The sequence below is a fragment of the Mastacembelus armatus genome, unplaced genomic scaffold (genome assembly GCF_900324485.2).
Source record: "Mastacembelus armatus unplaced genomic scaffold, fMasArm1.2, whole genome shotgun sequence".
Lineage (NCBI taxonomy): Eukaryota > Metazoa > Chordata > Actinopteri > Synbranchiformes > Mastacembelidae > Mastacembelus > Mastacembelus armatus.
This window is the reverse complement of record NW_022872941.1, coordinates 1,336,162-1,350,583: the sequence shown is the minus strand read 5'-3', so window position 1 is coordinate 1,350,583 and position 14,422 is coordinate 1,336,162. Positions and strand designations below refer to the sequence as shown.

General features: G+C 41.4%; 1 protein-coding gene across 1 annotated transcript in view; it reads left to right on the top strand.

Moving 5' to 3' along the window:
- The window catches only part of ccdc125 (coiled-coil domain containing 125), a 53,865-nt gene that overhangs the window by 19,345 nt on the left and 20,098 nt on the right, over nucleotides 1–14,422 (top strand). The gene's annotated exons all lie outside the window — the stretch shown is intronic.

Here is a 14,422-nt window from a genome sequence, read left to right as displayed (position 1 = left end):
CCTTGGGCTTATAAACACACACACAATAAATTCTCATTCACTCTGATCTTCCCATCTCATCGTATGGTCGGATCTTATCAGACAAACACTAACTTTGGGTAACTTTCTTCAGCCAGGTAGTTTGTATGACACTTTCGTTCCGAGCAACGTACCCTTGCTGTACACACATTGTGCATACAAGACACTGAAGGAGTCACCACAAAGCTTATAAAATTATCACCACATTCACACGCCCAATTTATTTTATGGGATGATTTCTAAGAATAATAGACAATAATACCCTCACTCCTCAGAAACAATAATAGCTTACTCCTCATTACTTACTTCTCAGTAACAACATTAACAATAACAGCTTACTTTTCATAAACAACAATATCGTTTTCCATTAACAATCATAGCTTACTTCGTCAGTACTGTCTTAATTTTTTCATGTTTGCCACGTACGGGTCGTTTTCCTTAATAAACCATATGGCTTCCCGAAGGAAGACTTACGTTTGTAATCCTCAGCCAGTGGGGTTTTCTCGTTGTTTCTTGTTTTTTTATTCTTTTTTGTTTTTTGTTTTTTAGGATTATTTTTTCATCATCTGGCGTCTGTCCCGCAGACACACTGGTCTCATTACCAGGAGGGATTACAACGATCACGTGATTACCAAACACACACCTAGGGTTTTTCTTTAACGCAGACCAAAAACATACCAAAAAACATACAGAAGAAATGATTCATAACACTGTACTCACTCAGTAAATGAATGGAGCATCCACTGTCCGCCACCCGTTCTGACCTCAGGCGGGATCCAGGTCCTCCGTTTGTCGGAGCGGAATTTTCCCTGTGTTTAACTTTTACCACCGGTGGTTTCCTTCGGTCTAGAACAGGCAACAGTCAGTGGCATGTCCATCCCATCCTCGTCGCCAAATTGTGGTAGAAATTTCTTTAAGTTTGAGAGTTGCTAATTCTCAGAAAACAACCACAAGTGTGATGAATCATCTCAGGTTTAATCACGGGCCCGGAGAGGACGTCCTTGCAGAAGTCCTCTCCCGTTTGGGTTAAAAGACCAGTTTATATACATTTTGACAAGAAAGGGGTGGACTAATCTTGAACAGACTCCACATGTTTGTTCAGGTACTATCTTCAGTCTTCTTACCATCAAAGAAACAAATTGTTGGCAGTTATTTACAACCTTCTACCCTAAAACACTAAAACAATAAAACAGACAGAACCACATACCATGAAAGGGTCAAGCAAACATTCAACCCCCACATTGGTTTAAGTCAGTGACCATTTGCTCGGTCGTAAAATCCCACATGCCTTTAAGCAGTCTAGTCGGGATGGGGTCCAAGAGACACGTTGATGATTTCGATGAAGCAACTACTGATGTAAATTCAGAGAGATCTATAGGAGAGAAGCAGTCTAAACATAACTGAGGTCCTACAGATGATTCAAGAGCTACTGTAGTAAAAGATTCATTTATTGCAGGTATAGGAAGCATCTGCTGAATTTTATCTCTAATAGTTGTGATTTTATTTGTAAAGAAACTCATAAATTCATCACTGCTGAGAGCTAAGGGAACACTGGGCTCAACGGAGCTGTGACTTTTTGTCAGCCTGGCTACAGTGCTGAAAAGAAACCTGGGATTGTTCTTATTTTCCTCTATTAGTGATGAATAGTATGCAGTTCTGGCTTTACGGAGAGCTTTTTTATATGCTAGTAGACTGTTTTTCCAGGCTAGAAAAATTTCCTCTAAGTTTGTGGAACGCCACTTCCTTTCCAGCCTTCGTGATGCCTGCTTTAAGGTACGAACATGTAAATTATACCATGGGGCTAGTCTTCTCTGAATCACTAACTTCTTTTTCAGAGGGGCTACAGAATCAAGCGTTTCACGCAGTGAGGTTACAGCGCTGTCAACAACATGATCAATTTGGTAGGGAGTAGGATTAAGGCAGCTGCCCTCCACTATGTTTATACTTGGCATAGATGCAAATAAAGATGGAATCATTTTCTTAAATTTATTAACAGCGTTGTCGGATAAACATCTGCTGTAGTGGAATTTTCTTCCAGACGCTGCATGATCCATCATTTTAAATTCGAAAGTTATTAAAGAATGATCTGACAAAACAGGATTTGGGGGAAAAATTATTAGATGTTCAATTTCGATGCCATAGGTCAGAACAAGATCAAGGGTGTGATTAAAACAGTGGGTGGGTTTAGTAACGTTTTGAATGAAACCAATTGAATCTAATATAGAATTAAATGCAATGCTGAGGCTGTTATTTTCAACATCTACATGAATGTTAAAATCTCCCACTATAATGACTTTATCTGATCTAAGCACTAAATCAGACAGGAAGTCAGGGAATTCAGTTAAAAACTCTGAGTAAGGAACAGGTGGACGGTACAAAATGACAAGTAGAACTGGTTTTTGTGTTTTCCAGTTTGTATGTGAGAGACTAAGAGTGAGGCTCTCAAATGAGTTATAATTGTTCTGAGGATGAAAGTTTAATAATAAGTTTGACTGGAAGATTGCAGCTACTCCTCCACCTCGACCTGTGCTTCGAGGAACATGATAATTTTTATGACTGAGGGGGGTTGATTCATTCAGACTGACATATTCATCCTGCTGTAACCAGGTTTCAGTAAGATAAAGTAGGTCAATTTGGTGATCAGTTATCAAATCATTTACTAACAGAGATTTAGAAGAAAGGGACCTAATATTTAATAATCCACATTTGACAGTTCTGTTTTTCTGTTCAATAAGAGGAGTGGTCTTAATTTTTATTAAGTTTTTATGAATAACTCCTCTTCTGTTAACTTCTGATTTGTTTGATTTATATGTTCGAGGGGCAGACACAGTCTCTATGTGGTTTGAAGGGGGCGGCGGCTCTAAGGAAACTGCAGAGAAGCGTTTTAGACTGAGTCTCTGCATCCCGGTCCCCACCCTGGATTGTCAGGCTTTAGGTCAGCTAAGAAACTCGGCCAAATTCCTAGAGATGAGAGCTGCACCATTCAAAGTGGGATGGATGCCATCTCTCGCTATCAGACCGGGTTTTCCCCAGAAAGTGACCCAATTGTCTATGAAGCCCACATCGTTTGCTGGACACCACCTAGACAGCCAGCGACGGAACGATGACATGCGGCTAAACATGTCATCGCCGGTTGTGTGGTTCGTCTGCAGACTGGCGGCAGACTAGCTGTGGTTTGGCACACCTGGGAACCGGCTAGACTTTGAACGGTTCACTGGCTGCTGCATTCCGGTGCTGGTCGGGTACCTTTCTGTTTTGACCGGTGTTTGTTGCTATTTCCTGACTTAGCGCTCGTTGGCCTACCGGTTAGCTTAGCTAGCTAGTTAGCTTGCTAACATGGCCTCTCCCTCTCTCTCTCTTTCTTGCTCGGTGTGCCACATGTTTAGTTATTCCTCTGCCTCCTTTAGCGATAATGATACCTGTATTAAGTGTAAGGTTCTGTTAGCCTTGGAGGCGAGGATCACCGATTTGGAAGCGCGGCTCCGCACCTTCGAACAAAAGCCAGCTAGCCTAGCCCCGTTAGCTGGTGTGGAGCCACCGAGCTCAGGGTCTGTTAGCGGTCCAAGGGCAGCTCCGGAGCAGCCCGGAGAATTAGCCTGGGTGACGGTCCGAAGGAAACATACTCCTAAGCAGAAGCCCACGGCTCATCACCTGCCTGTTCACGTTTCTAATAGATTTTCCCCGCTCAGCGACACACCCGCTGAGAAACCGACTCTGATAATTGGCGATTCCATAGTCAGGAACGTGAAAATAGAGACACCAGCGACCATAGTCAAATGTATTCCTGGGGCCAGAGCGGGCGACATCGAGTCAAATCTGAAGCTGCTGGCTAAGGCTAATCGTAAATATGGGAAAATTGTTATTCACGTCGGCAGCAATGACACCCGATTACGCCAATCGGAGGTCACTAAAATTAATGTTGAGTCGGTGTGTAACTTTGCTAAATTAATGTCGGACTCCGTAGTTTTCTCTGGACCCCTCCCCAATCTGACCAGCGATGACATGTTTAGCCGCATGTCGTCGTTCCGTCGCTGGCTGTCTAGGTGGTGTCCAGCAAACGATGTGGGCTTCATAGACAATTGGGCCACTTTCTGGGGAAAACCCGGTCTGATAGCGAGAGATGGCATCCATCCCACTTTGAATGGTGCAGCTCTCATCTCTAGGAATTTGGCCGAGTTTCTTAGCCGACCTAAAGCCTGACAATCCAGGGTGGGGACCGGGATGCAGAGACTCAGTCTAAAACGCTTCTCTGCAGTTTCCTTAGAGCCGCCGCCCCCTTCAAACCACATAGAGACTGTGTCTGCCCCTCGAACATATAAATCAAACAAATCAGAAGTTAACAGAAGAGGAGTTATTCATAAAAACTTAATAAAAATTAAGACCACTCCTCTTATTGAACAGAAAAACAGAACTGTCAAATGTGGATTATTAAATATTAGGTCCCTTTCTTCTAAATCTCTGTTAGTAAATGATTTGATAACTGATCACCAAATTGACCTACTTTATCTTACTGAAACCTGGTTACAGCAGGATGAATATGTCAGTCTGAATGAATCAACCCCCCTCAGTCATAAAAATTATCATGTTCCTTGAAGCACAGGTCGAGGTGGAGGAGCAGCTGCAATCTTCCAGTCAAACTTATTATTAAACTTTCATCCTCAGAACAGTTATAACTCATTTGAGAGCCTCACTCTTAGTCTCTCACATCCAAACTGGAAAACACAAAAACCAGTTCTACTTGTCATTTTGTACCGTCCACCTGTTCCTTACTCAGAGTTTTTAACTGAATTCCCTGACTTCCTGTCTGATTTAGTGCTTAGATCAGATAAAGTCATTATAGTGGGAGATTTTAACATTCATGTAGATGTTGAAAATAACAGCCTCAGCATTGCATTTAATTCTATATTAGATTCAATTGGTTTCATTCAAAACGTTAATAAACCCACCCACTGTTTCAATCACACCCTTGATCTTGTTCTGACCTATGGCATCGAAATTGAACATCTAATAATTTTCCCCCCAAATCCTGTTTTGTCAGATCATTCTTTAATAACTTTCGAATTTAAAATGATGGATCATGCAGCGTCTGGAAGAAAATTCCACTACAGCAGATGTTTATCCGACAACGCTGTTAATAAATTTAAGAAAATGATTCCATCTTTATTTGCATCTATGCCAAGTATAAACATAATGGAGGGCAGCTGCCTTAATCCTACTCCCTACCAAATTGATCATGTTGTTGACAGCGCTGTAACCTCACTGCGTGAAACGCTTGATTCTGTAGCCCCTCTGAAAAAGAAGTTAGTGATTCAGAGAAGACTAGCCCCATGGTATAATTTACATGTTCGTACCTTAAAGCAGGCATCACGAAGGCTGGAAAGGAAGTGGCGTTCCACAAACTTAGAGGAAATTTTTCTAGCCTGGAAAAACAGTCTACTAACATATAAAAAAGCTCTCCGTAAAGCCAGAACTGCATACTATTCATCACTAATAGAGGAAAATAAGAACAATCCCAGGTTTCTTTTCAGCACTGTAGCCAGGCTGACAAAAAGCCACAGCTCCGTTGAGCCCAGTGTTCCCTTAGCTCTCAGCAGTGATGAATTTATGAGTTTCTTTACAAATAAAATCACAACTATTAGAGATAAAATTCAGCAGATGCTTCCTATACCTGCAATAAATGAATCTTTTACTACAGTAGCTCTTGAATCATCTGTAGGACCTCAGTTATGTTTAGACTGCTTCTCTCCTATAGATCTCTCTGAATTTACATCAGTAGTTGCTTCATCGAAATCATCAACGTGTCTCTTGGACCCCATCCCGACTAGACTGCTTAAAGGCACCCTGCCATTAATGAACTCATCTTTATTGGACTTGGTAAATTTATCTCTAGTATCAGGCTACGTACCACAGGCCTTTAAGACTGCAGTAATCAAACCTTTACTCAAAAAGCCTAGTCTTGATCCAGGTGTCTTGGCTAATTATAGACCAATATCCAACCTGCCATTTATTTCTAAAATCCTAGAAAAAGCTGTTGCTAAGCAGCTATCAGACCACTTACACAGGAATGAACTATTTGAAGATTTCCAATCAGGATTTAGAGCACATCATAGTACAGAAACAGCACTGTTGAAAGTTACCAACGATCTTCTCTTAGCCTCAGATAATGGACTTGTTTCGATACTTGTCCTCCTAGACCTTAGTGCAGCATTCGACACCATTGACCACAACATCTTATTACAGAGACTGGAGCATGTGATTGGTATCAGAGGAACAGCGTTAAAGTGGTTCCAATCCTATTTATCGGACAGATTCCAGTTTGTTCATGTCCATGATGAACCTTCCACACGAACAAAAGTTAGTTATGGAGTTCCACAAGGTTCTGTGCTAGGACCGATTCTGTTCACCCTGTACATGCTTCCTTTAGGATATATCATTAGGAAGCACTCTATTAATTACCACTGCTATGCGGATGACACTCAGTTATATCTATCTATTAAACCTGTTAACACAAACCAGTTAACCAGACTTCAAGCCTGTCTAACTGACACAAAGGCTTGGATGACCAGTAACTTTTTACTTTTAAACTCGGAGAAAACAGAAGTCATTATATTTGGGCCTAAAAATCTCAGAAATAACTTTTCTAAAATTATAGCTACTCTAGATGGCATAGCCCTGGCCTCCAGCACTACTGTAAAAAACCTTGGAGTTATTTTTGACCAGGACATGTCCTTTAACTCACACATAAAACAAATTTCTAGAACTGCATTCTTTCACCTGCGCAACATTTCCAAAATTAGGAACATCCTGTCTCAAAATGATGCAGAAAAACTAGTCCATGCGTTTGTTTCCTCAAGGCTAGATTACTGTAACTCATTACTATCTGGATGTCCTAATATCTTAATAAAAAGCCTCCAATTAATCCAGAATGCCGCAGCCAGAGTCCTGACAGGAACTAGCAAGAGAGATCATATTTCTCCTATATTGGCTTCTCTTCATTGGCTCCCTGTAAAATATAGAATAGAATTTAAAATCCTTCTTCTCACATACAAATCCCTTCATAATCAAGCTCCTTCATACCTTAAAGACCTCATAGTACCATATTATCCCAATAGACCACTTCGCTCTCAGAGTGCAGGCCTACTTGTGGTTCCCAGAGTTCTCAAAAGCAGAATGGGAGGCAGAGCCTTTAGCTATCAAGCTCCTCTCCTGTGGAACCAGCTCTCAGCCTGGGTTCAGGAGGCAGACACTCTCTGTACTTTTAAGGCTAGACTTAAAACCTTCCTCTTTGACAAAGCATATAGTTAGGGCTGGCTTCAGGCAACCCTGAACCATCCCTTAGTTAGTTATGCTGCTATAGGCCTAGACTGCCCGAGGACCATCGGTGCACTGAGCTCCCCTACCCTACCCCCCCCCCCCCCCCTTCTCTCCCACCTCATGTATATTCCACCATTGAATGTTACTAACCTTGTGCTCTCTCTCTCCCCTAGTTTGTGCTCTCTCCCTCCCTCTCTCTCTCTCTCTCTCTCTGTACCTTCTGCAGGTGTCCCTGGTCCTGGAGCTGTTTATCGCTGATGTGCAGTTACTGGCCCCACCAACTTGCAGTGTCTATTTGTTGTTTATTTTTGCTGTTCTTTTCTCTCTGCTCTATCCACTCACCCCAACCGGTCGAGGCAGATGGCCGCCCAAACTGAGCCCGGTTCTGCTGGAGGTTTTTTTCTTCCGTTAAAGGGAGTTTTTTCCTCTCCACTGTCGCCAAGTGCTTGCTCATAAGGGAATTGTTGGGTTTTTAGTTTTAGTTTTTGTAAAGTGCCTTGAGATGATTTGTATTGTGATTTGGCGCTATACAAATAAAATTGAATTGAATTGAATTGAATTGGTCAGATTGGGGAGGGGTCCAGAGAAAACTACGGAGTCCGACATTAATTTAGCAAAGTTACACACCGACTCAACATTAATTTTAGTGACCTCCGATTGGCGTAATCGGGTGTCATTGCTGCCGACGTGAATAACAATTTTCCCATATTTACGATTAGCCTTAGCCAGCAGCTTCAGATTTGACTCGATGTCGCCCGCTCTGGCCCCAGGAATACATTTGACTATGGTCGCTGGTGTCTGTAAAATTCAATTCTCTGTTTATTTGGAGAAAGTTGTTTTGCATCCACACAGTGTTCAATGCAGTGACACAATGAATCAACTGGTCCATATTCACCTGCTGTGAGTGAATGTAAATCCGAGTGTCACCTGCAAAGTTATGTTAGGACACATTGTTGCTGCATATTAACAGGTCTAAAGGAAACATGTAACGATTGTGAGCAGGCTATTAATAAATGCATATATGATCAATGCATAGATCAGTCTCTCCAAGTCTGGTTTAGACCCTTTGATTCTGGCAAAGTTTTTAAGATATAATTGATTCAATGTGGCTGTTAAAATTCAAGTCTGAGTCCATGATTACCCCTACATTTCTAACCTGATTTTTAGATTTCAGAGAAAGAGACTTGAGGTGACTGCTGACACTTTCTCTTTGTTTCTGTGGTCCAAAGATGATTACTTCAGTCTTGTCTCTGGTTAACTGGAGAAAGTTGTTTTGCATCCACACAGTGATCTGTCCAATGCATTGACACAGTGAATCGACTGGTCCATAAAGCAGCACTCAGATCCAACAATACAAAGACAGACTCTGCCATCGTCATTTGTCACCTTGATGAGTGCAGTCTCAGTGATGTGATGGGGCCTAAAACCTGACTGAAAATCGTCAAACTTTTTCACAGACTTTACCTAAAAACAGAAGGTTTGATATGGGCAAATAGTTGTTCAGTACTGTGGCATCAAGACTGCTCTTCTTCAGGAGAGGCTTGGTGACAACAAATTTCAAGGCTCTTGGAAATGTTCCAGACTGTAATGAGTGATTAACTAAGTGAGTAAGTTGTGGTAACAAGCTGCTGATTACTGATTTCAGAAATCTAGTGGGCCAAACATGGAGGCAGCAGGTGGATGAACTCAGACTGGAGATGATTTCTTCAACTGTTGTCAATGACAGGTGTAAAATGTGTCGGTTTTAACAAATGTTTCCTGGATGGCTGCAGAGTTGTTATCTGTGTTGTGCAGTTTATTGCTTGTTCAATACCCCGAACCTTGTCATTAAAAAATAAAGCAAACTCATTGTATTTAGATGTTGAAATTAGTTCTGATGACAATAGAGACAGAGGGTTTGTTAATCTACTCACTGTACCAAACAGGACACGTGAGATGTTACTGCTGTCGTTGATGATTTAAAAATACATTTCTCTTTTTCTATGTAGAGCTTCATTGAACACACAACACTTGCTTATAAATGTCATAATGAACTTGGAGCTTTGATTTACGCCATTTTTGCTCAACCTTCTGGCACTCCATTTCTGTGCCCTGACCGAGTCATCATTTCTCCACTCCATTTCTCCACTGTGCACTCTCAACCGTCCTATCAAATAAAGGCAAAAAAACCAAAACAAAAACAAACAAACAAAAAAAAAACAGAAAAAGACGCATTTTAAAACTCAATCATCTCCATAAACAGTGTCCTGTTGTTATCATTTATGTAGTGAACGTAAGGCAGAAATATGTTCACATTCCAAGACTTTGGTGAGTGTTTTAAGCCTTTTACCTTTAGTATCCCTGACTAGAAAGCTAAAGATAAGTGTTCAGTTACAGTTCTGAGGAATACTTTATCCTTAATGTGTTTTGCCTTGGTGAAGGAGCAGAACTATTTCAAGGAGGATCAGAAGAAATGGACAGCATGTGAGTTAAATATGAGTGTCACTGCAAAGGGTCTGAATACTTATGACCATGTGATATTTCAGTTTTTATTTTTTAATAAATTTGCAAAAATTTCTACATTTCTGTTTTTTTCTGTCAAGATGGGGTGCTGAGTGTACATTAATGAGAAATAAAATGAACTTTTTTGATTTTGGCAAATGGCTGCAATGACACAAAGAATGAAAACTTTAAAGGGGTCTGAATACTTTCCATACCCACTGTATGTTTTTAGGCCCTTTTTAAAAGCATCAGACGTTTGTGGAACCCTCAGATGATCAGGGAGGGCATTCCATAGGCAGAGGGCGGCTTTGCAAAAAGCTCTGTCCCCAATGGTGCTTGTCTTAGTCCTAGGAGTAAGGAGCCGATGTGTATTTCTGGAACGTAGAGAGCGTGCTGAGATCTGTGAAATAAGAAGTTCCCTGAGGTAGATAGGGGCATCACCATAGATACACTGGTATATGAGGAGATAAACTTTATACTTAATCCGAGCTGAAACAGGAAGCCAATGTAGAGATTTGAGGACTGGTGTGATATGTTCATATTTACGCACTCTCATCAGGATCCTAGCAGCACAATTCTGAACGTGCTGGAGTTTCTGAATGTTCTTATTGGGAATCCCGATCAGAAGTGCGTTGCAGTAATCAAGTCTCGAGGAGACAAAGGCATGGACGAGTTTCTCAGCATCACGTAAAGAGAGTGTGGGACGACGTCTCGCTATATTCCTGAGATGATGAAAAGATGTCTTGCAGAGATGTTTGATATGGGCTTCAAAGGTTAGACGAGGGTCAAACGTAACACTGAGATTGGTGACTAGTGGTGATAAAGAAATGTCCTGGCCAGAAAATGTAATACAGTTTATGGTGGATGTTCTAATCTGATGAGGAGATCCAGTTAGGATGGCTTCTGTTTTTGAGCTGTTCAGCTGAAGGAAGTTGTAATTCATCCACGCCCTTATCTCCTCCAGACATACTGAAAGTGTTGATAGTGATGATGGTACTGGGGACGTTGATGATTGAGTATCAGTTTTCATGTATAATTGTGTGTCATCAGCATAGCAGTGAAAAGAAACTCCCAGATGACTGAAGACTTTACCCAGGAGAAGCATGTAAATAATAAATAAAATAGGTCAGAGAACTGAACCCTGTTGTTATTAAGTCCAACAGAGTTATATAGCCGGTTCAGGAGTATACCATGATCGACAGTATCAAATGCTGCAGAAAGATCCAAAAGGACAAGGAGTGATGGTGATCCAGCATCAGCTGTCATCAGCAGGTCGTTTGTCACTCTCACCAATGCTGTTTCTGTACTATGGGCAGAGCGGAAAACAGACTGGAACTTTTCAAAAATGTTGTTGTGTTTGAGGTGATCCTGGAGATGACTGGCAACTACTTTCTTAGACCTTAGAAAGAAAAGGCAGATTAGTTATGGGCCTATAATTAGCAAGAGTCTTAGGATCGAGAGTAGATTTCTTGAGTTGTGGTCTGATTATGGCAGTTTTTAACCCTCTGGGGTCAACGCACGCGCCGGCGCGTTTTGACGCATCTTTTCCTGATAAGGCTGAAACAAACTTAAATTAATCCGTCAATTCTGATTGTACAGATAAAAGAAATATATCATTCAAATCTTCAAAAAAAGGGTCTACTTTTATAATAATCATAATAAATAATAATAATAAATAATAATCATAATAACAACAAAACGTTGTGCTTTTTTTAAATAAAGAAAGCCGACAGGGTGCGCTCTCGGCCTTTTCTGTCTGCCATTTCTCTTCACAGACGCGTAAATAAAACAACCAGAATCTCAGCGAATACTTGGCTCATAAAAATAAGAATTATATGGCTAGAAAGCTTGAAATGTTTTCTTTTAAATGAAACAATTCACGTCGAAAACAAATCATCACTTTTTATTTAATCCGTATGAACGTAAGGAGAAGTCCGTTTTTTCCTGTCTTACCTCATTACAGGTAATGCGGTCCCACCTTGTACTCTGTTCACTGTTCACATGTAAATAATCTCAGGTGAACCAGGTAAACATGTGCACACCCCCGAGAAATGACATAAAATGTCAAACTTCATCATAGAATTTACTCACTTTTTCTGCGCGTTTGGATGATGGCGCATCACGGACATGATGAAGCGCTTCTTATATTCCACACAGAGACAAATAGTTTAGCTTGTCCTCAGAGTAAAAAAACTGATTTTAACTCAAATGAGGATCGTTTGGCTCCTCATTGTTTTGTATTGTGCTGCACTAATCCCCTCTCATCTACATTGACTGAAAGGCTCATTATGCGTGTCTCTGTCTGGTCGTTCAGTGCGTCTTTTGTGTTCTCAGGTAAATCACGTGACTATTCATCCTCAGACACACCCTCTTGCATATGGCCTTTCTGGACAAAAAGTGTCTTAGAAAATTTAAATCAGTGTATTGTTTACTGTGAATGTGTGAACAAGATGACATTCACAACGCTGTGAAGTAAACACTAGCCTACAACATGCAGGTCTCCAAAGTCTTGTGAACCAATGTTCTGTTTGTGTTTTATGGTCTTATTTCAGTGAGTAAAAAATTGTAGTCTTTCACTAACCATGCATAAACACTTTTTTCTCAAAAACACAATCATGTATAAACTTGCTGCTCACATATTATTGTAGCCAATTTTGTGCTGATTACAGTGTTACTAGACTTTAAACATTAATATGTTTAAAAGACACTGAAAAAAGCACAAATGTCAGGACATGTCAAAATTTGTCCAGGCCCCCAAAACCCCCTCAGACCCCAGAGGGTTAAAGGACATGTCCTGGTCAAAAACAACTACAAGGTTTTTCACAGTAGTGCTGGAGGCTAGGGCTATGCCATCTGAAGTAGTTATATTGTTAGAAAAACTTTCTGAGGATTTTAGGCCCAGGCTGAGTTTAAAAGTAGAAAGTTACTGGTCATCCAGGGCTTTATGTCCTTTAGACACACCTGAAGTCTGGATAACTGGTTTGTCTTATCAGGTTTCATAGATAGATAAAGCTGAGTGCCAACTGCATAGCAGTGGTAATTAATAGAGTGCTTCCTAATAACATTGCCTAAAGGAAGCATGTATAAGGTGAACAGAATTGGTCCTAGCACAGAACCTTGTGGAACTCGTATTCTGTTCAATACGAGGAGTGGTCTTAATTTTTATTAGGTTTTTATGAATAACTCCGCTTCTGTTAACATCAGATTTATTTGATTTATATGTTCGAGGAGCAGACACAATCTCTCTGTGGTTTGAGGGGGGTGACGGCTCTAAGGAAACTGCAGAGCGGCGTTTTAGATTGAATCTCTGCGCCCTGGTACCCACTCTGGATTGCCAAACTTTAGGTTGGCTAATAAACTCAGCCAAATTTCTAGAGATGAGAGCTGCACCATTCAAAGTGGGATGGATGCTGTCTCTCGCTACCAGTCCAGGTTTTCCCCAGAAAGTGGTCCAATTGTCTATGAAGCCCACATCGTTTGCTGTACACCACCTAGACAGCCAGCGACGGAACGACGACATGCGGCTAAACATGTCATCGCTGGTCAGATTGGGGAGGGGTCCAGAGAAAACTACGGATGAGCCGTGGGCTTCTGCTTAGGTGTAGGTTTCCGTCGGACCGTCACCCAGGCTAATTCTCCGGGCTGCTCCGGAGCTGCCCTTGGACCGCTAACAGATCCTGAGCTCGGTGGCTCCACACCTGCTAATGGGGCTAAGCTAGCTGGCTTTTGTTCAAAGGTGCGGAGCCGCGCTTCCAAATCAGTGATCCTCTCGCCTCCGAAGCTAGCAGAACCTTACACTTATTACAGGTATCATTATTGCTAAAGGAGACAGAGGAATAGCTAAACATGTGGCACACCGAGCAGGAAAGAGAGAGAGAGGGAGAAGCCATGTTACTAGCTAGCTAAGCTAACTGCTAGGCTAACGAACGCTAAGTCAGGAAATAGCAATAAATACCGGCCAAAATAGAAAGGTACTTGACTAGTACTGGAGTGTGGCAGTTAATGAATTATTTAGAGAGTTTAGTTGGTTTTTAGGTGTGTTAGACTATAGCTAGTCTGTTGCTAATCTGTAGACGAACTATAGAACACGCACAACACGACACGCTTGCAATAGGAAGTGATTCACTTACCCAGAAACAGCATCAGAGGGCCCAGGGTAAAAATGTTGACATCTGCTGGTAAAATCCTTAATATTGCATTTGGAAAAGCAAGTCTTTATACCGCTGTATAAAAAAGGCGCTATTGTCATCGTAGTGATACAACGACAATTGTTTCGTAGTTCTCAGAGACCAGCAATAAAGCAATAAAATGCTCCTGTATTCAGGGTGAGTGTGGAGAATGTGTGGTTGCCCACCCTGACATTCACTGGTCTGTTGTGAGACAGTCCAAAATCCATGAGCAGATTGTGGTGGTTAATCCCAGGTTGCTGAGTTTGTGTGAGTTTGTGGGGCACTATTGTACTAAACACGAAGCTAAAATCAACAAATAACATCTTAACGTATGTGTGGGGATGTTCCAGATGGGATAGGCTTGTGTGAAGTGCAATTAGGATTGCATCCTCTGTTGATCTGTTCCCACAGTAGGCAAACTGGTGACTGTCCAGCTCATT